Consider the following 23379-nt stretch of genomic DNA (forward strand, 5'->3'; position numbering starts at 1 on the left):
TAAAACACCCACAGGAACAAATCTGAGGAAAAGGGCCTTCTCTGGTCCTATGTGGTGCATACTTTGCCATCAGGAGGAGGAATCAACACAACATCTTTTCCTCACTTGCCCTATTACAAAGTTGATCTGGAAGCAAGTTCTTCTATCTCTCAACATAAATCAAATCTGGCAAGGAGCAGACATTCCAAATGCCTGGGACATTTGGTGGCGAGAAGAAAACAATCCAAATTTAAGAAATCTGCCCCTCCTAGTCTCATGACATATTTGGTTGGGGCGTAATTTCATTATATTTCAAAACAAGACTGTTAATTGGGCCCTGATTCCACCCAAGGCCTGCTTGGGTTATGAGGAAATCCCCGCTGAAGAGAAAATCAACCGGCCTAGGATCATAAATCAGGAATAGATAGACAAATCCAGGCCTTGGGCATATTTTGATGGCGCTGCTCAAGCACAGGGTTGCAGGGGTGACATTCTTTTTCACCTCACATAATCACATTTTTTTTTAGATTAGCATGGGTCCGGGTGAAGGCACAAACAATTTCGCCGAACTGATCTCTCTCTGATATTTGATTTATCTTGTTATCCTTAAACAGTGCAGATTTATACAAATATATGGGGATTCCAAGAATGTGATAAACTGGTTTAACAACATAGCTACGTGCCATGCATTTTCACTAAGAACTATTATGGATGAAATTGTTTTTTTTAAAACACATTTTGACCATATTTCATGCTCTCATATCTACAGGGAGCGTAATGAAAGCGTGGACAAGCTTTCGAAAGAGGCAACGAATCGTCCTCAAGGAGAATGGTTGATCACTGAACACACACTAGAAAGAATCTATCAGTATTTTCACAGGCCTTACATAGATAGGGATCTTTGGAGGGGGGATAGCCCCTAGTTTCAGCATATTTTTGATTAAAAATTTCAGTTTTGTAAATGATGTAAATACCAGTTTTTGGTCTCGAACAGTCATCACCTCCTGGTGAAATTTTGGTTTATAACTGCAAAGCATTACAATACACCCCTCAGGGTCTATCTTGTATTTATTTCTGAACTTCTCATCAGCTGACTTCGGTCATAGTTTGCATATTCTTAAGGGCATCTACAACATGTAATTTCACCAATTAATGAAATTATGATATTTTCTCCCTGGGAAAAAGAAAGATAAGTGATGTGTAGAGGTTGTGCACAACAAATTTTTAATTGATAACATAATGGTATTTCTCTGAAAATAAATAGCGGGGGGTAGTAATTTAGTAGTTTAATAGGTAGAAAATATTGTTTTTTGATGACTCTATGTTAAGAAATAGTGATATAAAAGAAAAATTTATCTCTCCTTTATTTAAAGAAATATCAGATTACTGATAACCTCCATAACCCTATGGGAGGTATTACAAGTAGTATTAATTGATAACATAATGGTATTTCTAAGAAAATAAATAGCCAGGGTAGTAATTCAGTGATTTAATAGGTAGCAAATATTGTGTTTTGATGACCCTATGTTAAGAAATAGTGATATAAAAGAAAAAATTATCTTTCCCTTATTTAAAGAAATATCAGATTACTCGTAATCTCCATATGCATATGGGAGGTGTCACATGTGGTATTAATTGATAACATAATGGTATTTCTCGGAAAATAAATAGCGGGGGTAGTAATTCAGTGGTTTAATAGGTAGCAAAAATATTGTTTTTTTGATGACTATGTTATCACATGTGGTATCACATGTGGTATCAAAACTATAGGTTCAACTGTGAGGCCTAGGGGCCAATTTGGAGTTGAAGGTTTAACAAAATTGTTGTTGATATTACACTATTAGGTCCCTATAATACTAGTGATTCCCCGATTACTATTATCATTTTATCCCTTATTGTTATTATTGTGCCCCATAGAATCCCACTATTTTTATTTTTGTGCCTTTATATTATTATTGTTAGGTCGGCTTGGTTATATTGTGACCCCTTAGACTCCTATATATAGAAAGGAGGTTTTGTCATTTGTATCATCCAAGAATTGTTCATTGTGTAATGTAAAGGAGGTTTCCCCTTGAAGGGGATGAATTCAAAGGCGTTGATCTATCTTTTCTATCTTTTTGTGAGCTGGTTTCATAATATTTGGTATTAGAGCTTTGGATTCTAGGGTTTCGCTACTTCAAACAGGTCATCGTGGCATTTTCGTTATAACTTTTTTTCTGTGACAATTTCAAAGCGAAAAAAAACCATTTTGAGACAAAATCTTGCTGAGCCTTGGGTTCGAATTTCATATCTTGTCTGACAATAATACATTCCAAATAGGTCATCGTGGGAAAATTGTCATAACTTTCTCTCTGAGCATCTGATTGAATTTTCGTAAGAAGTTTTAGAAAGAGGACGGACATTAGTTTATTGGATACCATTTTCAGAACCTAAGGTTGAAACAGTGAACCACGGAACGTCATGCTCTACTGAACAAGTCTATACTCAAGTCATCGTGGGAGAATTGAGATAACTCTTCATTGGAGAATCCAATCTTGATCAGACTTGCGGTGTTAGAAATATTGCTCAAAGGGTTACTGTAGGAAGAAATTTAAGACCTTGGAGATCCAAAATTACAGAAAACATCAGATTCAATATCAAGCTCCTACAAAGTGAAAAAATGAAATGTGTAGTTTTTTTTAAATTTTTGCATAAGCTTGGTTTGAAAAATTAGTTTGAAGGAATTTGAAGGTCATAGTGAAGCATTATTGTTGATAATTGATTCCTGAAGAAAGAAAATCGAAGCATCTAGTAAGCAACCTGAAAGCTCTAGCATGACTCATGAAGAAGAGGAAGAAATGCAACATGATATACCAAAATTACGAGGCCAAGTGCAACAAATGTCACTTGCACAAAAAGTAATAGAATCTAAGATGGATGGTTTAAAGAAAGACGTAGAGGCTAAGATGTATGGTGTGGAAGCTAAGACTAATGGTTTAAAGAATGGCGTGGAAGCTAAGATGGATGGTTTAAAGAAAGGCATAGAAGCTAAGATGAATGACATGGAAGCTAAGATGGACGGCGTGGAAGATAAGATGGGAGGCGTAGAAGCTAAGATGGATGGCATGGAAGCTAAGATGGATGATTTGAAGATAGATTTGAAGACAGATTTGAAGACAAGCATGGAACATTTGAAGACAGATTTGACAAAGTAAATGAAACTTATGATGAGAACAAAACAAATGTTAATCGTGATTTCATAGACTCTAACGTTGGATCGAAGAACCACCATGTTCCAAAGATTGATATGAGGAGTTTGATGGCAAGGATCCCGAAACATGGATACTACAGATGGAGCAATTTTTCGATCTCCATAATGTGAAAAACACACAAAAGGTATGCATTGCAACTTTATATTTGGAACCAAATCAGTTTGTATGGTATCGATGGCTTTGCTCTCATAATCAAATTGTCACTTGGGTTATTTTTATTGATGAAATGATAGCACATTATGAGGATACAAAAAGCAACACTTTTTTTAGCCAATTGATAAATCTCAAACAAAAGGGTTCAATGATGGAGCACATTGAGGACTTTCATAAATTTAATATAAGGGTAAAATATATTCCAGAGGAGCATAGGATTGATCTGTTCATAGGGACTTTAAAAGATAACATCCAACATGATTTTCACCTTTGGGAACTAGATTCATTGGAGAAGGAATTCAGGTTGGAAAGAAAAATGGAAAGAAAAATTATGGCAACAAGGAAGCCTACCACTCACAATCATAAAGATGGAAGTGTTGCTACCCCTAGCCATCCACAACCTACAAGGTTGACACCACAACAATTAGAAGAAAAAAGAGCAAAAGGGCTTTGTTATAGTTGTGATAGAAAATACACTAAAGGTCATAAGTATGGTGAGAAGAAATTATCCTACATAGATTGTGAATAGGAGGAAGAAAATGAACAAGAAACGTCAAAAGAAGAGGATATACACCAGGAACAAATCCTAGAAAAAGAAGAAATGAATCCGACCATATCTTGTAATGCATTGGCTGGAATTACCAGTCCTAGAACTATCAAGATAGAAGGGAAAATCAAGAAGAAAAAGGTAATAGTGTTGATTGATTCAGGAAGTACCCATAATTTTATTCATTGTAAGATAGCCAAGGAATTGAATTGCTTCCTATATCCAGCACCAGAGTGTCAAGTGATGGTTGCAAGTGGAGGAACCATAAATTGCCCACGAAAATGCCATAATATCAGGCTATCCATGGTAGAATATGTATTGAATAACCTAATGCTTTCCATTCCAATGGGTGGTGTTGATGTTGTACTAGGAGTTCAATGGCTACAATCCTTGGCTACAATAACTTTTAATTTCAAGAACTTTCCATGAAATTCTCTACAAAAGGAAAGGAATTTGAATTAAGGGGTATCATAGGGAAACCGGGAAAGATAATCAGCTGTAATGGAATGACAAAGCTTCTAAAGAAAGAACAATGAGGCATAATTACACAATTATGTTCACTAGAGGTTCCCACATCGAAACCATCCATTTCTCCAGATCTCCAAAAAGTCTTGGACAATCATTCCAAGGTATTTGAGACTCCCAAAGGCCTCCCACCTATTAGTGATCATGATCATGCTATCAATTTGATTCCAGGAAGTGTTCCTCCAAACATCAGGCTTTATAGATATCCCTATGTCTAAAAGAGTGAAATTGAACGTATGGTTGCAGAAATGCTAGAGGCTGGTATAATTCAACCTAGTCAAAGTTCTTTCTCTACTCCGGTACTATTGGTTCACAAGAAGGATGGATCATGGTGAATGTGTCCAGATTATATGGAGCTCAACAAGATCACTATTAAAGATAAAATTCCCATTCCTATCATTGATAAATTATTGGATGAATTGCATGGATCAATTTACTTCACCGAGTTGGATCTTCGTTCAGGGTATCATCAAATCAGAATGAAGACTGAAGACATTCCAAAAACAACATTTAGAACTCATGAGGGTCATTATGAATTTTTGGTCATGCCTTTTGGCCTTACTAATGCACCTTCTACATTTCAAGGTTTGATGAATTCCATTTTCAAACCCTTCCTTAGAAAATTTATGTTAGTATTTTTTGATGATATACTAATCTACAATGAGTCTTGGAAGGATGATGTCGAACATGTTGACATGGTGCTCAAACTATTGGAGGATAAATAATTATATGCAAAAATCTCCAAATGTTTCTTTGGAGTACAAGAGGTGGAATATCTGGGTCATATTGTATCTCATGAAGGTGTTAAGGTAGACCCTACCAAAATTAAAACCATTAAGGAATGGAAAATCCCCACATCCATAAAGCATCTACGAGGATTTCTTGTGTTGACAGGGTATTATCGTAAGTTTGTTAAGAATTATGGGAGAATAGTAGCACATCTAACAACATTATTGAAGAAAGATGCATTCTCATGGACTCCAGAAGCAACAAAGGCCTTTGAACATCTTAAAGAGGCAATGTGCCAAGCACCAATTTTAGCTACACCGAAATTCACAAAAACATTTATTATGGAATGTGATGCCTCATGAAATGGAATTGGTGTTGTTTTAATTCAAGAAGAAAGACCCATTACTTTCGAAAGTCATACAATCAAAGGAAAGTATTTACACAAAGTGAAGGAAATGTTGGCAATACTACATGCACTTAAGAAATGGTGACCCTACCTATTGGGAAGACACTTCAAGGTAAAAACAGATCATGTTAGTCTTAAATACTTTTTAGAACAAAGATTATCTTTAGAAGAGCAGCACAAATGGGTCACAAAGATGTTGGGCTATGACTTTGAAATCATCTACAAAAAAGGGAAGCAAAATGTTGGGGGAGATGCACTCTCAAGAAAGGATGAGGATGTGGAAGCATTTCTTTGTGCCATTTCTATTATCCAACCAGATTGGATAAATGAAGCAAGGGATGAATCGAAGAATAACGAAGAAGTGTGGGCACTCATTCAAAAGATAAAACAAGATCCCAATACATCTAATACATTTAGCTGGAAAAATGATTCGTTATGGTACAAGGATCGGTTATACCTATGTAATAATTCCCAACTCAAACAAAATATTCTTAGGGAATTGCACACCTTTCCCTCAGGAGGGCACTCAGGATTTCTAAAAACCTACCACAAGGTTAAGAAGGATTTTTTTGGGATGGCCTTAAAGCGGATATTCAAAAGTTTGTGGTGAAATGTTTGGTTTGCCAAAAAAATAAAGTTGAAACAATTAAGACCCCAATACTATTACAACCTTTATTGATTCTAAGCCAACGTTGGGAGGAGGTTTCAATGGATTTTATCATAGTTTTACCCAAGTCTGAAGGAAAGAGTGTTATCATGGTGGTAGTTGACAGACTTACCAAGTATGCACACTTTTATGCATTATCTCATCCACTTAAAGCGAGTACAGTTTCTACTGCATTTATGGAAACAATTCAAAAGCTACATGGAAACCCAAAGATTATTGTGAGCGACAAAGAACCCATTTTCACTGGAAATTTTCGAACAGAATAATTTTCTTGTCTGGTACTCAGTTAGCTCATAGTTCATCTTATCATCCTCAATCTGATGGGCAAAGTGAGATAGTAAACAAATGTTTGGAAGGATATCTTTGTTTCTTTGTATCTAATAAACAGACACAATGGGTCAAATAGTTGCCTCTGGCTGAATGGTGGTATAACACTTCTTTCCATACTGCAACAAAAATGACCCCATTAATGGCACGTTATGGATATCATCCACCATCCATCACATCATATTTAAGAGAAAATTCTAAGGTTCAAGCAGTGGAAGATCACATCAAGCATGAGCAACAAGTTCTTCAACTCTTAAAGGATTAGCTCACCTTGGCGCAGAATATAATGAAATAGCAGGGAGATCAACATTGTAGTGAAGGAATTTTTTATGTAGGTGATTGAGTATTCCTATGGCTACAACCATATAAGCAAATGTCCCTTAAGCAAGCTAAGAAGGATAATAAATTATCGCCAAAGTATTATGGTCCGTACAAGGTGTTGCAAAAGATAGGTACTATGGCATACAAATTGGAGCTTCCTGCAGCTTCGTGAGTGGACCTAGTTTTCCATGTTTCATGCTTAAAGAAGGTTATAGGTGACAAGATTCCAGTTCAAAAATACTACCAGAACTTGATGAGGAAGGAAAAATCATATTGGAACCTGAAGCAGTCAAAGAAATAATAACTCAACAGCTACGAAATTGATCAATTTCAGAGTATCTCATCAAGTGGAAGAACTTACCCGTTGAAGATTCCACATAGGGACCTATCGCGGACAATAATACTATTGATAGGTCCCTATTGTGCCCCATAGAATCCCACTATTATTATTTTTGTGCCTTTATATTATTATTATTAGGTAGGCTTGGTTATATTGTGACCCCTTAGACTCCTATATATAGAAAGGAGGTTTTTTCATTTGTATCATCCAAGAATTGTTCATTTGTGTAATGTAAAGGACGTTGCCCACTCGAAGAGGCTGAATTCTAAGGCATTGATCTATCTATTCTATCTTTTTGTGAGCTAGTTTCATGACATACATTGAAATAAGAGATAAAGAGAATTAAAAGGGGAAGTGTAATATCCCCCGTTAATGTAAATATTTGTTTTTACTGCAACGAGACAAACTATTACTCTTTTTTTTGAAATTATAAACTATTTTTGAATTAAGTTATGGAAATATGAATTTTGTAGTTATTAGTAAATGTTGTTTCTTTTGATTAATTAGTTAAGAGACGCAGTTATTTGTTCCAATAAAACTAAATATTGGGGAATTTTACCCAAGAGATCAAGAGGATAGGGGTATCTGAGATTAGTAAGAGAAAGCAGGAAAAAGAACTATGTTGAGAGGTCAAACAGTCTCTCATATCTACGTCTAGTTAAGACCAGATAGCTGGATATACACTTAGTCTCTAAGGAGAGAAGCACAGGGGGAGATTTGTTGGCATAGTAAATCTCATGGTAGGGAGGAAAAGAAAGTGCAGGTCTAAGTGCAAACAAAATTCTGGAAGCAGCATATTCAGATAAGTGATGAAGCAACATATTTAGATAAGTAATATTCTGCATAGAAGTATTTAGATAAATAAGTTTATTTTTTGAGTTATTGAATGATTTAATCACTTTAGTATGGTTAATTCTAGAAATATAGAAAGATATCAGTAGGTTAAAATATAGATTTCTTTTTCAAAAAGCTCCTAAATAATGAGTTACATGAACAAAGGAAAGTAAAAGGGGAACCATATTTATTATTCAAAATGAAAATTGCACTGCAATATTAAGATGAATAGCCAATTCCCAAATACAAAACGAGGAAAGGATAATTGATAACGGAAAAAGTTCAATAGTGAATACAGTTAAATTGCATACAGAGCTTTATAACATAAATTGATAAATTCAACTGGAAAGAATTCCAAATGACCTTCATTCTATAGGAAATTAAGTTCAAAAGACTCAGGTAAAACGAATTGCAGTAAAGAAGTAAAGCCTCATTACAAATAGAAAGAACCCATACAGGGTATAGTTATTTGTCCGCGTAAATGAAACCATTAAAAATATCATAATCCTCTAATTTCTATTCACATAAATATATCAAATATCATATGCAAAAACCCTAGTTGACTATACGTCCTAACATGTTCTAGAATTTGTATATAAGATTGGAAGGAAAAGGAATAACATTAAGAGCAGCAAAGAAATTATGAACTAACTGTCACCTCTAAAGGGTTCCATGTGGAATCCTACTATTAGCAAAAACAACAGCAGTATCTGGACTCTATACATAATGAAATGATGCATATATTAAATTGAAAAAATTCCAGGCTATAACTAGACTCTGCACAGAATGATATGATGCACATTTTCCATATAATAAACTAAGAAATTTCGGAACTAAGAGAGCTCGAAATTTTGGATTTACAATTTAATAAAATATTCAAAATCCTTCTAAAACCATGTAGATATATATAAAGCTATCATTCAAAATGTTTCAACAGAGGAAGACTGTAACAGTGAGCCAGAACCATATATTCATTATAGGTTCAAATGACTGTGCCTTGTACAAAATGGCAGCGTCAGAAAAAGTGCCCAAAATTTCAATATATGGGTCGAAGCCATATAGACTCTTATAGTTAAAAAAAAAAACTAAACAGTAGGATCAAAGCTCCCACAGCTGAGAAAATCTACATGACTTTAATATCTGAAATTCTAGAAAACCCCGTCTCCCTAGCCACAAGAGCTTGCCATAGAAAGAGAACAAGAGGAGTTAAATGCTTGGTACATGGTAGGTTCGACCCCTTGAAAGATGAAATTGGTAAGAGGGTTTTCTCCACAGCGTCGTCCAAAAACCTTGGCACCTAAGAAACATTCCACCAAGACAGTGAAGATACATTGTTAGAAATTAACCTCAATAAGGAACTGTAATAACTATCAAGAAGGAGGAAAATGTGGAAATTATTGAAGCTTACCATTGAAAAGCAGTATGAAAACCCTGTTGCAGTGGATTGAAACCAGGGCTCTGAAGAAATCTATGGCTGTATGACAGACAAGCCCGAGTAAAGCCAAGATGTCAGAGGATGGAGCGGATAAACAAGGAAACCACGACTATAGGTGAAGTAACCAAGAGATCCACAACCAAAATCATGAGACCTAGAATAGAGCCAAAGTTTGTAAGAATTCCGGAGTAACACAATGATAGACAAAGACAATACCACCAGGAAATGAAGGTCAGAACCCTCGAGCATCGTTTGATCAAACGAGTCGACAAGAGCCATCGATGGGGAAGGAAGATCCTGAGGGCAATGCAGGAGGTGGACAGCTCAGAGTACATCAGATTGCCACCTAGGCCAGGACAGCCAGGTCCATTAAATACGCATAAACCAAATGGCAGGTTTCGAGGATTGGAGCCAAATTTCATTTAAGTGCCAAATCTAGCATAGTACCAGAATGTATAAATGTAAATTGATTGCAAACCATAAGTTAAATCAATACGCGTGTAAATGATTCCGCCATAAATCATGAACCCAATACATAAATAAAAATTAAAGTTTCAACTGTCATTTCATTTCAAGTTTTAATGATAGACCTTGTCATTAGTTATATAAAGTTAATCTTAGAATATGATAATGTCAAGAATTATCGAAGATAGTACTTTGGTGACATGGTAATAATAATTTTTTTTTATATCGTGTTATTAATATATGGATGTGTTACATATGGTACCAGAGCGCTCAGGTTTCCAAAATTGATACCTTTGGAATAAGGAATAACAAACTCGACGTTGTGCACCTAGGAGATAGCAAATACTCAGTATAAGGCAAATTGGGAATCTACCACATGGTTCTATATTGACAACATGACCAACATCATTTCACGAAGGCAATCCTGAGGTTTGGGTGCAGCTAGGTGATGAGCCGTAAAATCCCAATATAGATATCTGGGTGACTGTACAAGAATTGAAAGGTGAAATGACCTAACTCTGGGTAGACAACGAAAGATTGATGCAGGAACAAGAAAATATTTTGAAAAGCCTATCAGATGGACAAAAGCATCGAACACTAGTTCCCATCCCTGAGCACGACCATACGACTGGGGAACAAGTGTTCTGAAATTAAAATGTGTAAACGGGAGGTGGTGAAGAAAATCAACATGAAGAATCAGGTAATGTGTTCGATCACAAGACTCAGAAGAAGAAGAAAATTGAACTCCAAGGGGAGTTTCTGAAAATCAAGCCTCGTCTATTTGATGGTGAGCAAGAAGAGGGAGCGGAAGCATGGTTAATTAATATGAACAAGTATTTCCAGCTGTATGAGTATGATAGCAATTTGAAGGCCCGTCTAGCCATTTTCCAACCTCAAGGGAAAGCCACATTGTGGTCCAAGGAAGTAAAAATAGTATGTGGGTTCAATGAGTAAAACATAACTTGGGATAAATTCCAAAACTTTTTAAAGAAAAATATCCAACCGAAAGATTTTATGATGAGAAAGCAAAAGAATTTCATGATCTCCACCTGGGCCAAATGACCATGGATGAGTTTATAACAAAATTTACATCATTATTATGATACATTCCTTATATTCGTGAAGAAAAAGCCAAAGTACAACGGTTTATCAACAGTCTTCCACTGTTCATGAAGGAACAATTTGAATTCGATAACCCAAAAACCATGAACAAAGTCATTCAGAAAGCACGGATCTACTATCAGTAAAATAAACCAGAGGGAGATACGAGCAAGAGATGGGCTGACAAAGAGGGAAGTAAATTTATTCCCACGCACAAGGGGAATACGCGCACTAGAAACAAAAGATTATATAAAGGTAAAACTAACTGAAATGTGATTAAGCCCACATTTAATATACTAGGTGAAACCAGGACAAATGAGCAAGCTGGAAAAATTGAAGCATATTTAACTAATAAGCCACCTATACATTGGTGGGTTTGCAGAGGCCTGCATTAGGTAAAAAACTGTCCTCACCACAAGGGAGCTGATCAGATCTTACAAATTCAAGAGGCATATACTGTGGGAAAAGTGGCAAGGAGCATTCGTAAAATTAATGCGACTCTTGAAGATCATTAGGTAGAGTTTCAGCCAATGATGGTTGAATTTGAAGGTACAAATTTTTACCAAACTTGTTCTATTTTACTAGATCCTGGGGTCACTTTAAGTTACATTAGTCCCAGGATAGTGGAGCGATGTAAATTACAAGCTGTTAAATGTAAAAACCCATGGTTAGTATAGCTAGCCACAAGAGAAAAAAGGAGAGTTTTGTCTAAAGTAAGAAACTTCCCTTTAAAATTAGCTAGTCAACCTATTATAGCTTATTTGAATGTGTTACCCCTGGGGTCATACGAAATTCTTATAGGCATGGACTGGTTGGAGAAACACTAGTCCCTCATAAATTGTAAAACAAAAACTTTTAGCTACCGAGTTGAGGTAGGGGAGTGATAGGAAATTCAAGGTGTTCAGAAACCTTTGCAATTAAGGCCTATAACAACCTCCCAATTAGCCAAATGCATCAGAAAAGGTTGTTAAGTTTATGTAATACAAGTAGGGTATGCTGACTCTAAAGATAAATCTGTATCACTAGAGAATATACCTGTGATACAAAATTTTCCAGATTTATTTCCTGAATAAATACCAGGCCTACCCCCAAAGAGAGACATAGATTTTACCATTGAGCTAATTCTGGGAGTTGCCTTAGTTTCTCAAGCACCTTACCGAATGAGCATACCAGAGCTAATAGAATTAAAAACGTAACTCCAAGAGTTACTTAATAAAAAAGTATATCCATCCTAGTGTGTCCCCTTGGGGAGCTCTGATATTATTTGTTAAAAGAAAGACGGAACCCTGTGGATGTGCATGGATTACCACCAGCTAAACAAGTTGGCCATTAAAAACAAATACCCCCTTCCTTGTATAGATAAGCGATTTGACTAGGTGAAAGGTGAAACCGTATTCTCAAATATCGATCTTCGCTCTGGTTATCATCATATAAGAATAAAGGAGGAAGATATTGCAAAAGCTACATTCAGGACATGTTATGGACGTTATGAGTTCGTGGTTTTACCTTTTGGGCTAACTAATGCTCCAGCAACATTCATTTGTCTCATGAACAACATATTCCACCAGTTCTTAGATAAATTTGTATTAATCTTCATTGATGACATACTGATCTACTCTCGGAACATAGAAGAACATAAGGAGCATTTCCATATTGTTTTTCCAGTCCTAAGAGAACACGAACGGTATGCCAAGCATAGCAAATGTGATTTATTTAAGGAGCAAATCCAATACTTGGGACATGTCATCACCATGGATGGAATTGTCGTAGATCTGGAAAACATAAGAAAAATTATGGAATGGATAGTACCAAAGGATGTAGCCGACATAAGATCATTTATGGGCCTAGCGGGTTACTATCGAGATTTGTGGAGGGTTTCTCTAGAGTGGCATATCCTATTACCTCTCTGCAAAAGAAAGGAAAAGCTTTCAAATGGACCCCCAACTGTCAAAGGAGCTTTGATCAGCTCAAACATCTTCTTACCACAGCACCCATTCTAAGCATTGTTGATCCCAACAAAGAATATGTAGTTTGTACGGATGTTAGTAAGGAAGGTGTAGGCGGCATATTAATGCAAGAAGGCAGAGTGGTTGCCTATGAATCTAGAAAGCTTAAAGAGTATGAACAAAAGTATTCAGCATATGACTTGGAGCTGACAATGGTCATTCATGCCTTAAAATGTGGCAGCATTACCTATTAGGTAAGAAATTTCTGTTGATGACTGATAACCATAGTTTGATTAATTGCTTCAAACAACCAACTCTAAATGCTAGGAAAGATCATTGGTAAGATTTCCTAAGTGAGTTCGATTTCAAAATCAAACATCTGAAAGGAAAATAAAATCAGGTGGAAGATGCTTTAAGTCAAAAGGTAGATTGTTTATATGAAATTTCTTTTAGTGAATCACAAACTACTTTTTTTGGGAAGATTCAAGAATAAGCCATGCAAAATTCACCATATAAACATTTATGGTAGCAAGAAAAAATTCAAAATAGCCATGAACAACAATTAAGTTATGAAATAAATGCAGAAAATTTTCTGATTTATAGGAAGAGGATATATGTGCCTAGCCAGCAACATCTTAAAAATTTAATTTTTTCTGAATATCATAAGATTCCTTATGCAGGCCATCCTAGATACCAGAAAATGATATCTTCCCTATGGAAGGAATTTTTCTGGCTTGGTATGAAGAAGGAGATGGCAGAATATTTAGCTAGCTGCCTGGAGTGCCAACAAGTGAAAGCTGAGCACCAACATCTAGCAGGATTACTTCACCCTATGCCTATCCCAGAATGGAAATGGGAAACAATATCTATTGATTTCATTACCGGGATGCCTAAATCAAGAAAGCAAAACAACTCCATCATGGTGGTGGTGGAAAATTGAGCAAAGCTGCCCATTTTATATCTGTCCAGTCAACTTATAAAGCGGTCCAAATTGCTAACATTTTTATGTAGAAAATTTTTAAACTACACGGAATACCCAAGATGATCATTTCCAACCGAGCTGTAAAATTTACATCAACCTTCTAGAAAGCCCTCTTTGAGGGATTGAGCACACAATTTCACTTCAGTACTACATACCATCCGCAAATGGATGGGCAGACTGAGTGAGTAAATTAAGTTGTTGAAGACATGTTGCGAACTTATGTAATGTAGTAACCCACTAAATGGGAAGATTATCTACACCTAGTGATGTTTGCCTACAACAACAGGGACCATGCATCCTTACAGATGAGTCCCTTTGAGGTATTATACGAATGCAAGTGCAGGACACCTTTGAGTTGGAGTGGACCGGAGGATAAGTTGTTGCTAGAGCCAGACATGTTAGAAGAGATGGAGGAAATTGTGAAAAAGGTATGAATCAATTTAAAGGCTACTCAAGACTAGAAAAAGAACTTTACAGATCGGAAGAGGAGCTTGAGGGAATTCCAGGTAGGGGATCATGTCTACATTCGAGTACGAGCCAAGAAAGCACCTCGCAATGGACTGGGTGTGCTAAATTAGCACCACGATTTTGCAGACCTTTTCAAATCCTAGCTCAAACCAGACCGATGGCTTACCAACTTGCCTTACACAGTCACATTCATGTACACAAATGTATTCCATGTTTCTCTACTTAAGAAATATGTTTATGGCACTAATCATGTAATCAAATGGCAAGAAATTCACGTAATCTATATCTATATCTATATCTATATCTATATCTATATCTATATCTATATCTATATATATATATATATATATATATATATATATATATATATATATATATATATATATATATATATATATAGTTTCTCCTTAAGGATTTATTAAACGAATTGGTTAATGACTTAACGCATTTTGTTGCTATTTTCAGGTCAAACCGAAAGGCGAGTTCTTGGTCAAACATCTGGTTATACTATATTAGAGAGAAGTAACGTTGTGGAAATGAGTTATCACCTAGGTTAAAGTGTAGTTGCAGCACTATGGGATGGAAAAGGCCACCTTGGAAGATGAACAGTTTATAAAAGAAAACTTTCCTAGTATATTTGTAGAGGAAGAACATCGGGAAGATGTTGCATTTTAGGAGGGGAACATGTAATATCCCCCGTTAATGTAATTTTTTTTTTTTCTTGCAACCAAACAAACTATTACTTTTTTTTTAAAATTATAAACTGTTCTTGAATTAAGTTATGGAAAGATGAATTTTGCAGTTATTAGTAAATGTTGTTTCTTTTGATTAATTAGTTAAGAGAGGCAGTTATATGTTCCAAGAAAACTAAATCTTGGGGTATTTTACTCAAGAGATCAAGAGGATAGGGGTATCTGAGATCAGTAAGAGAAAACAGGAAAAATAATTGTGCTGAGAGGTCAGACAGTTTGTGATAGCTATGTCTAGTTAAGACCAAATAGCTAGATATACACTTAGTCTCTAAGGAGAGAAGAAATTTTCCCTGGAATCAAGGATAGCACAGGGGGAGATTTGTTGGCATAGTAAATCTCACGGTAGGGAGGAAAACAAAGTGCAGGTCTAAGTGCAGACCAAATTCTGGAAGCAGCATATTCAGATAAGTGATAATCTGCTTGGAAGCAACATATTTAGATAAGTGATATTCTTCTGGGTAAAGCATAGAAGTATTTAGATAAATAAGTCTATTTTCTAAGTTATTGAATGATTTAATCACTTTAGTCTGGTTAATTCTAGAAAGATATCAGTAGGTTATCTTCTATTTAAAAGATAGATTTCTTTTTCAAAAAGTTCCTAAATAATGAGTTACATGAACAAAGGAAAGTAAAAAGGGAACCATCTTTATTATTCAAAATGAAAATTGTAGTGCAATATTAAGAGAAATAGCGAATACCCAAATACAAAACTAGGAAAGGATAATTGATAACGAAAAAGTTCAGTAGTAAGTACAGTTAAATTGCATATAGAGATTTATAACATAAATTTATAAATTCAATTGAAAGAATTCCAAATGACCTTCATTCTATAGTAAATTAAGTTCAAAACAATCAGGTAAAACGAATTTCCGTAAAGAAGTAAAGCCTCGTTACAAATAGAAAGAACCCATACAAGGTATATTTATTTGTCCGTGTAAATGAAACCATTAAAAATATCAGAATCCTCTAATATTGCTATTCACATAAATATATGAAATATCAGTCGCAAAAACCCTAGTTGACTATACATTCTAGCATGTTCTGGAATTTGTATATAAGATTGGAAGGGAAAAGAATAACATTAAGAGCATCAAAGCTATTATGAATTAACCGTCACCTCTAAAGGGTTCCATGCGGACTACTACTTTTAGCAAAAACAACATCAATATCTAGACTCTGTACAAAATAAAATGATGCATATATTAAACTGAGAAAATTTCTGAACTAAGAGAGCTCAAAATTTCAGATTTATAATTTAATAAAATATTCAAAATCCTTCGGAAACCATGTATATATATATATATTGTTCACATTGTCTTAATAGAGGAAGACTGTAACAGTGATCCAGCACCATATATTCATTATAGGTTCAAATGACTATGCCTTGTACAAAATGGCGGCCTGAGAAAAAGCGCCCAAACTTTCAATATATGGGCTGAAGCCGTATAGACTCATATAGTAAAAGGAAAAAAAAAATTAAACAGTAGGATCAAAGCTCCCATAGTCGAGAAAATCTACACGGCTTTAATATCTGAAATTCTAGAGAACCCAACTCCCTAGCTGCAAGACCTTGCCATAGAAAGAGAACAAGAGGAGTTAAATACTCAGTGCATGGTAGGTTCGGCCCCTTGAAAGATGAAGCTGGTAAGAGGGTTTTCTCCACAATGCCGTCCAAAAGCCTCAGCACCTGAAAAACCTTCCACCAAGATAGTGAAGAAACAGTGTTAGAAATTAACCTCAATAAGGAACTGTAATAACTATCAAGAAGGAGTAAAACGCGGAAATTGTTGAAGCTTACCATTGAAAAGCAGTATGAAAACCCTGTTGTAGCGGATTGAAATCCAGGGCTCTGAAGAAATCTATGGTGGTATGATAGAAAAGCTCGAGTAAAGCCAAGATGTCAGAGGACGGAGCGGATAAACAAGAAAACCATGACTACGGGCAAAGTAACCAGGAGATCCAGAACCAAAATCATAAGACCTGGAATAGAGCTAAAGTTCGTCGAAATTCTGGAGTAACACAATGACAGATAGAGACAATACCACCAGGAAATGAAGGTGAGAACCCTCGAGCACCGTTCGATCATTCGAGTCGATAAGAGCCATCGATTAGGAAGGAAGATCCCAAGGATAGTGCAGGAGGTGGATAACTCGGAGTACATTGCACTGCCACCTAGGCTAGGATAGCCAGGTCCATTAAATACACATAAACCAAATGGCGGGTTTTGAGGACTGGAGCCGAATTTCATTTAAGTGCCAAATCCAACATAGTACCAAAATGTATAAATGTAAATTGATTGCAAACCATAAGTTAAATCAATACACGTGTAAATGATTCCGCCATAAATCATGAACCCAATACATAAATAAAAATTAAAGTTTCAATTATCATTTCATTTCCAGTTTTAATGATAGGCCTTGTCATTAGTTATATAAAGTTAATCTTGGAATATTATAATGTCAATAATTATCGAAGAAAGTACTTTGGTGACATGTAATAATATTTTTTTTTTATGATGTTATTAATATATGGATGTGTTACAGGAAGATCCCTTGCTATGCCTTCTAGTGAAGGAGAGGAGACCTCTGTGAGGATAAGAGATTATGTGTCACCTACTATATAATAATCTCTAGAATTAGTAAAATATTAAAAAAAAAAACGAGAAGTAACCAATTGTAAAAAAAATTCTAACAAGGTTTATACGTGAGATACAAGTAATTGGGGAAATTACTAATTTTACAATTAAAAAGAAAGGGTTGTAATATTATATCTTAACAAAGACAAAGTACATAAGCATGATTAAAGAAGACTTAGAAAAAGAGAGAGAGAGATTATGAAATTAGTATAACAAAATTATATTGGTGATACATTTCTAAACACAATCATTATGGAAAAAGACCCAAATAGGGTGGAGTGTATGAAACAAGAAAATAGACTGTTATGGCATACGGTGCGTAAGAAGCGGCAAGAAAGAGAGGAGAGAATGTTGAAAATGAAAGAGGTATATTCTTTGATGGTGGTATGGTTATGCCGTTTTCACAGACTTATGTATGGAACTATTATGAAGGAATTTTTAATACAATAGCCATATGTATATATTGTTAATGATTGTTATGCTAAGAGAACCAAAACTAGTTTGGTTGTGGCTTTGAATGTAATCATGTTAGTAGCAATAGTATAGTAGATGTTAAATTTCTATAAGGAAATATGAATATCATTAATCAAATAATGTTACAAACAAATACATGAGGTGTTGTCTCAAGATAGGGAAAGTATCTTGGAAACACAATCTGTTGGTTGAGAGAATATCTCAACCACACACAAATCTAGGAAACCAAATAGGAACATAATTCTCTAGATAGAAAGAATCATAATTGAGACAAGTAGGAATTACATATTCCAACAGACCCCCTTAATGAGTACTTGTCTCAATATCAATCAGCAAAATCTAGTTGTGGTCAAACATAACAAAAGGATATGTTGATGTTCATATAAAGGAGAAACCATCCACCAAAATGCATGGGTGCTAACCAAGTGCTGCAACTGCCAATCTTGTAGGATGTCCTTCGCATACATGGTTTTCTCAACCATTATAACCCCATACATGTACATGTACTTGCAAATCCCCCTTGATACCATCACCATGGGCTTTATCAGCTCACCCTCAACCATGTACTGTGCTCAGCTGGAGATATGCTACGACTTGTGAGAAAATAAATTTCCCCTGTGAGGAAGGTATGTCACTCCTGACCACCTAGACTATGAAACTGTGAGTACTCACACTCCTATGTTTCCACTGGGGCACTGTAGCCACAAAGGCTCTTTAAAGTATGAGCACCGAGGCTCCTATGTTGCGACTGGGGCACCATAGCCACAAAGGCTCTATAGGTAAATCAGGCTTAGATTTTACGCTCCAACTCTTGGAGTTACCATGTACATACTTTACAAAGACCGCTCTAAAACATCTTAGGCTTGCTTACTAATAAAATGTATGTGATATACTATGATCATTAGTCTATTCCACAAACTCACACACAAACTAGATTGTCCATCATCATTTAATCTTTGATGCAACTCCAACCACTATCCTCTGATGCCATCTTCACTGTAACATCTTCATCATATCTGGTTGTTAATCATTCCTGCAAATAAATTTGTTTGTTATTGGAATGGCCAGTTCCAAAAAAGACACAAATGTGTGACAATATTTGGCCAAAATAAATGCCAGTATATTCTTTTAACCAAAATTATGTCACAGACAAAACACTTTCTAAAAATTTTAAGCAATGGAAAAATAATTCTATTTTTCATGACATCAAGTTGGGAGCAATGCCTTTTTGTCTATATTCTCTATTCAATACAAATGTGAATAGGATGCAATCACTGAGCAAAACTCCCATTTTCCTATAAGATGTGTTCTTCTTCCACGCCCAGAGCACTGCACCACGCTCTTCTTCCATGACTTCAATGCTCAATATCTTTTGATTTACCGGACACAACATAGACATGACACACATTGCGTTGAGTGAATTTAAATAATAGTGGCTCATGCCTAGCCACATGCACAACAGTGCCTTCTCACCAGATTTAGTTGGACCTCCTCACCAGTCTGTTGTTGCCACCTTTAAATTGCTTTCAAATACGCAACAAATATCCAAATCCATGAGCTAGTAGAGCCCACATGGGATTATGCTTCACGCTAGCTCAACTCTAGCTCTGGTTCCCACATGGTTCACTTCCAGCATGGTTAGTCCATGTAAAGTCTTCTACATGACATTTGACGTGCCTCACTTCCCAGTTCAAACTCCTTTGAACACTACAAACACGATGGTCCACAACTATAAACATATCTCACGGTATCAATTCAAAAACAAAACCTCCTTGCTATTAATTGTGCAGAATGCATGGAAATAAGAAATGCAGGAGTAGGTGCTTAAATCCTGTCACCATCAACGATCTTTGACAATTCTACACCTAAATTTTCTACAGTAATTCTCATAATCTTGTTAATACTTTGAGAAGGCTAGTCAGGATCGTAAGACTCATTGTTAGTAGTATCAGCTACATCTACCAAATCTGTAGGTAGGTTCTTTCAAAACCATTCATGATTCTAAATTTCATGAATAGTAATTTTCTTGTTAGGATCTGCAACAAAAATGCTTGATAGGAGTCGACGACAATCTTCAAAGATGTGGACATAATCTGGAATTATGTACTGCACCCCCAAAATTCACCCAATAGATTTTTTTAAATTACTGGGATCATCTGGGTCTTCAAAGGGATATGCTCCCACTAACATAACATAAAGTGTTACACCACAGGACCACACATCCACAATCTTGCCATCGTATTCTTTATTGGAAAAAATATCAGTTGCTATGTACACAGGCGTTCCCATGGTGGATTTCAGCTAAGAATGAAGCAAAGAAGACTTGGAATAGCCAAGGTCACAGATCTTGAGGCGAGCAGCAGGGTTTGCATCTAGAGGAGTATTTTTGAGTTTCAGATCTCAGTGACAAATACCAAGAATATTTTTACATATGCACACACAACACGAGTATTCGGGTAACATATTTTCTATCAGAAAACATCACTCCCTCGACTCTCACAGCCTGGCTCGATGGACAAACTAAAAACTAAAACAAAATATAAATACACTGTCTTATTTCCCTCAACTCAGAATGGCCTAGCCCAGGAGGGCCCAGGCCCTCAGGGGCTCTGATACCATGTTAAATTTCCATAAGGAAAGTTGTATACCATTAATCAAATAATGTTACAAATAAATATGTGAGGTGTTATCTCAAGATAGGGAAACTATCTTGGACACACAATCTTTTGGTTGAGAGAATATCTCAACCACACACAACTCTAAGAAACAAAATAGGAATAGACTCCTGTGGATAGAAAGAATCACAACTGACATAAGTAGAAACTACATATTCCAACAATAGATTGATATTTTGGCCTATAGTGGAACTCATGATTAAAAAGGAAAAAAGAAAAGAAATCGGATGAAGCTGAATTGGAAAGTTTTCATAAGGTTAAAAATTAATTAACGAGGGAATTGGGTACCGTTTTATGCCTAATACATCATATATTTCTATGCTTGTGAAATAAAAGGAACATTGTTTTCTTTGATGGCGTGTACTAGATCATTGTACCCCTATAATTTGGGTAAGGAAAAAAACGATCAATTGTAAGAGTACTAATTAATCCCTACAGATAATCAAGCTCATAAGGGGAATATGAATAATAAGGAGTGGAAATATGAATATGAAGATAGTTAATACATCCCTAGTAAATCATATTCAAATCATTCAAAGTTATGGCACATGTACTATTATAACTCTGGAATCAGAGAGCTAATGCACTCGGAGGGGAAGAAACAATGGATGAGGGAAGTGGCTCCTTAGAGTTTAGTTTTAAAGCATGTGCATAGAAATTATTATTATGAATGAAGTAATGATAAGTATAGATGGCGGTGCATAAATACGATGGTTGTTAACAAAAAAAACAGAAATAAAAAACTACTAGTAAAAACGGTACTATAAAAATATTGTAGTAGTGGTACTCGAAATGGATTATGTAATTATAAACAAAAAAAAAAAAAAAAAAAAAAAAATCTAATAAAATGTCGTCAAAATAGTAGAGTATGGATAACATTATATTATAACTTATGATTTTGAGTAAACTTCCGTGGTTATCATGGTCAATTTTGGTCTTCAGAACTAATACAATTATGAAAAAGTTAATAATATATTTACCTAGAAAAGAGATAAAATCTATGGAAAATTCTAAAAAGGACTCTATTGCGACCTTCTTAATTAAGGAATGACATGAATTGACTTACTTGTAGTTTAAACTTTCATTTATAAATATCTGAACAACCTAAAGATTGATGGCACAAGCATGTCCAGTAATATTTTTTTCCAAGGAATGAAGAAGTGTGTGAAAGTAGGTAATTGTGTGGTACATAAAAAATTCCAGCTTAAAATACCCTATAAAATTTTGCAAAAGTGTTGGTAAGATGAGATAGAATATCATGATAATTTATTGAGATAACAAACAAAAATATTTTTTTTTGGCTTTCCAATTGAACGCGAGAGTAATAATAGTATGTTGGTTGTCCTTAGAGACAGAAAAGCACATAGGTATGTGGAAGTATTGTTGAAAATAAGTAGAGGGATGTTGCTAGTGGGCATAAATTGAGGTAAGATTATAACAAAAATACATAACAATAGACGTTGTTAGATCTCCCTTCCACACACTACAAAAAAAAAACATGTATGCATATGCATTTTAGGGGTTAATTGCTGCCAAGTTCTCATTAATTACATGCATTCTTTAAGTTGTTGGTATTACCATTTTATATGTGTCTTCATAATCACTAGGGGACATTTGAGTTCTATAACTAAGAGGTTTATGTTTCCATTTGATACTATTATTTAAACTTGGGCTTCTCATAACATTATACCCCTTCCTTCTAGTTGGATATCAAAGTTTACCACAGGTTACAAGGTGTTCTATTTACAATGTGATATTTATATAACTACATTTTTTCCAAATGTTGTACCTATGATTTATATATATAACAATATCAAAGGTGCATACTTTGTGACCTATGCGGTGGAGGATGGAGATAGTAAAGTTTTTGTTCCTATACCTTTAGTTTCCATAGTCTTAAGGGTGAGTTAATGCGCCTGTGCATTAACCAACACTTTGATGCCACATCTTAAGGTTCATGTGGCTAGTGAGGTGAACCTAGGTTCACTTAACTAGGCTTCAGTTAGGATCAATGACCACAATTGAGGGTTAATATCTGACAGTGAATGTTAACGTTCATAATGCTAAAACCCTAAATGAATGTCTTTCTCACCATTTTTGGTTTCATTGTCACGTTGCCTCACTTTCCTAGGGGATGGTCTTGTAAATATGATGTGAACCCTCAGATAGTAGATCTACCCTATTGATGCCTATAAAATCTCATATGTAGCTTGTACGATCTCTTCCACCTTTTTTCGACGTGCTTGGCTCCTTTTGCTAACTATCTGCTAAGAGAAATAAGGTGCTACCCCAGTTTTTCTTGACATAATTTCATGATTTAACCTAGGCCAAGTTTTGTAGTGAATTTCCTCATTTCTTTGGACCATG

General features: G+C 35.4%; 1 pseudogene; it reads right to left on the reverse strand.

Annotated features, from left to right (window-relative positions):
- Nucleotides 1-20161: 20161 nt before the first annotated feature.
- On the reverse strand, nucleotides 20162-20800 carry LOC149229849 (serine/threonine-protein kinase SRK2A pseudogene; annotated as a pseudogene).
- Nucleotides 20801-23379: the final 2579 nt, after the last annotated feature.

This window comes from Pinus tabuliformis, chromosome J (genome assembly GCF_031772625.1).
Source record: "Pinus tabuliformis cultivar Carrire ecotype Pingquan chromosome J, CPIR1, whole genome shotgun sequence".
In the NCBI taxonomy this organism is placed as follows: Eukaryota; Viridiplantae; Streptophyta; class Pinopsida; order Pinales; family Pinaceae; genus Pinus; species Pinus tabuliformis.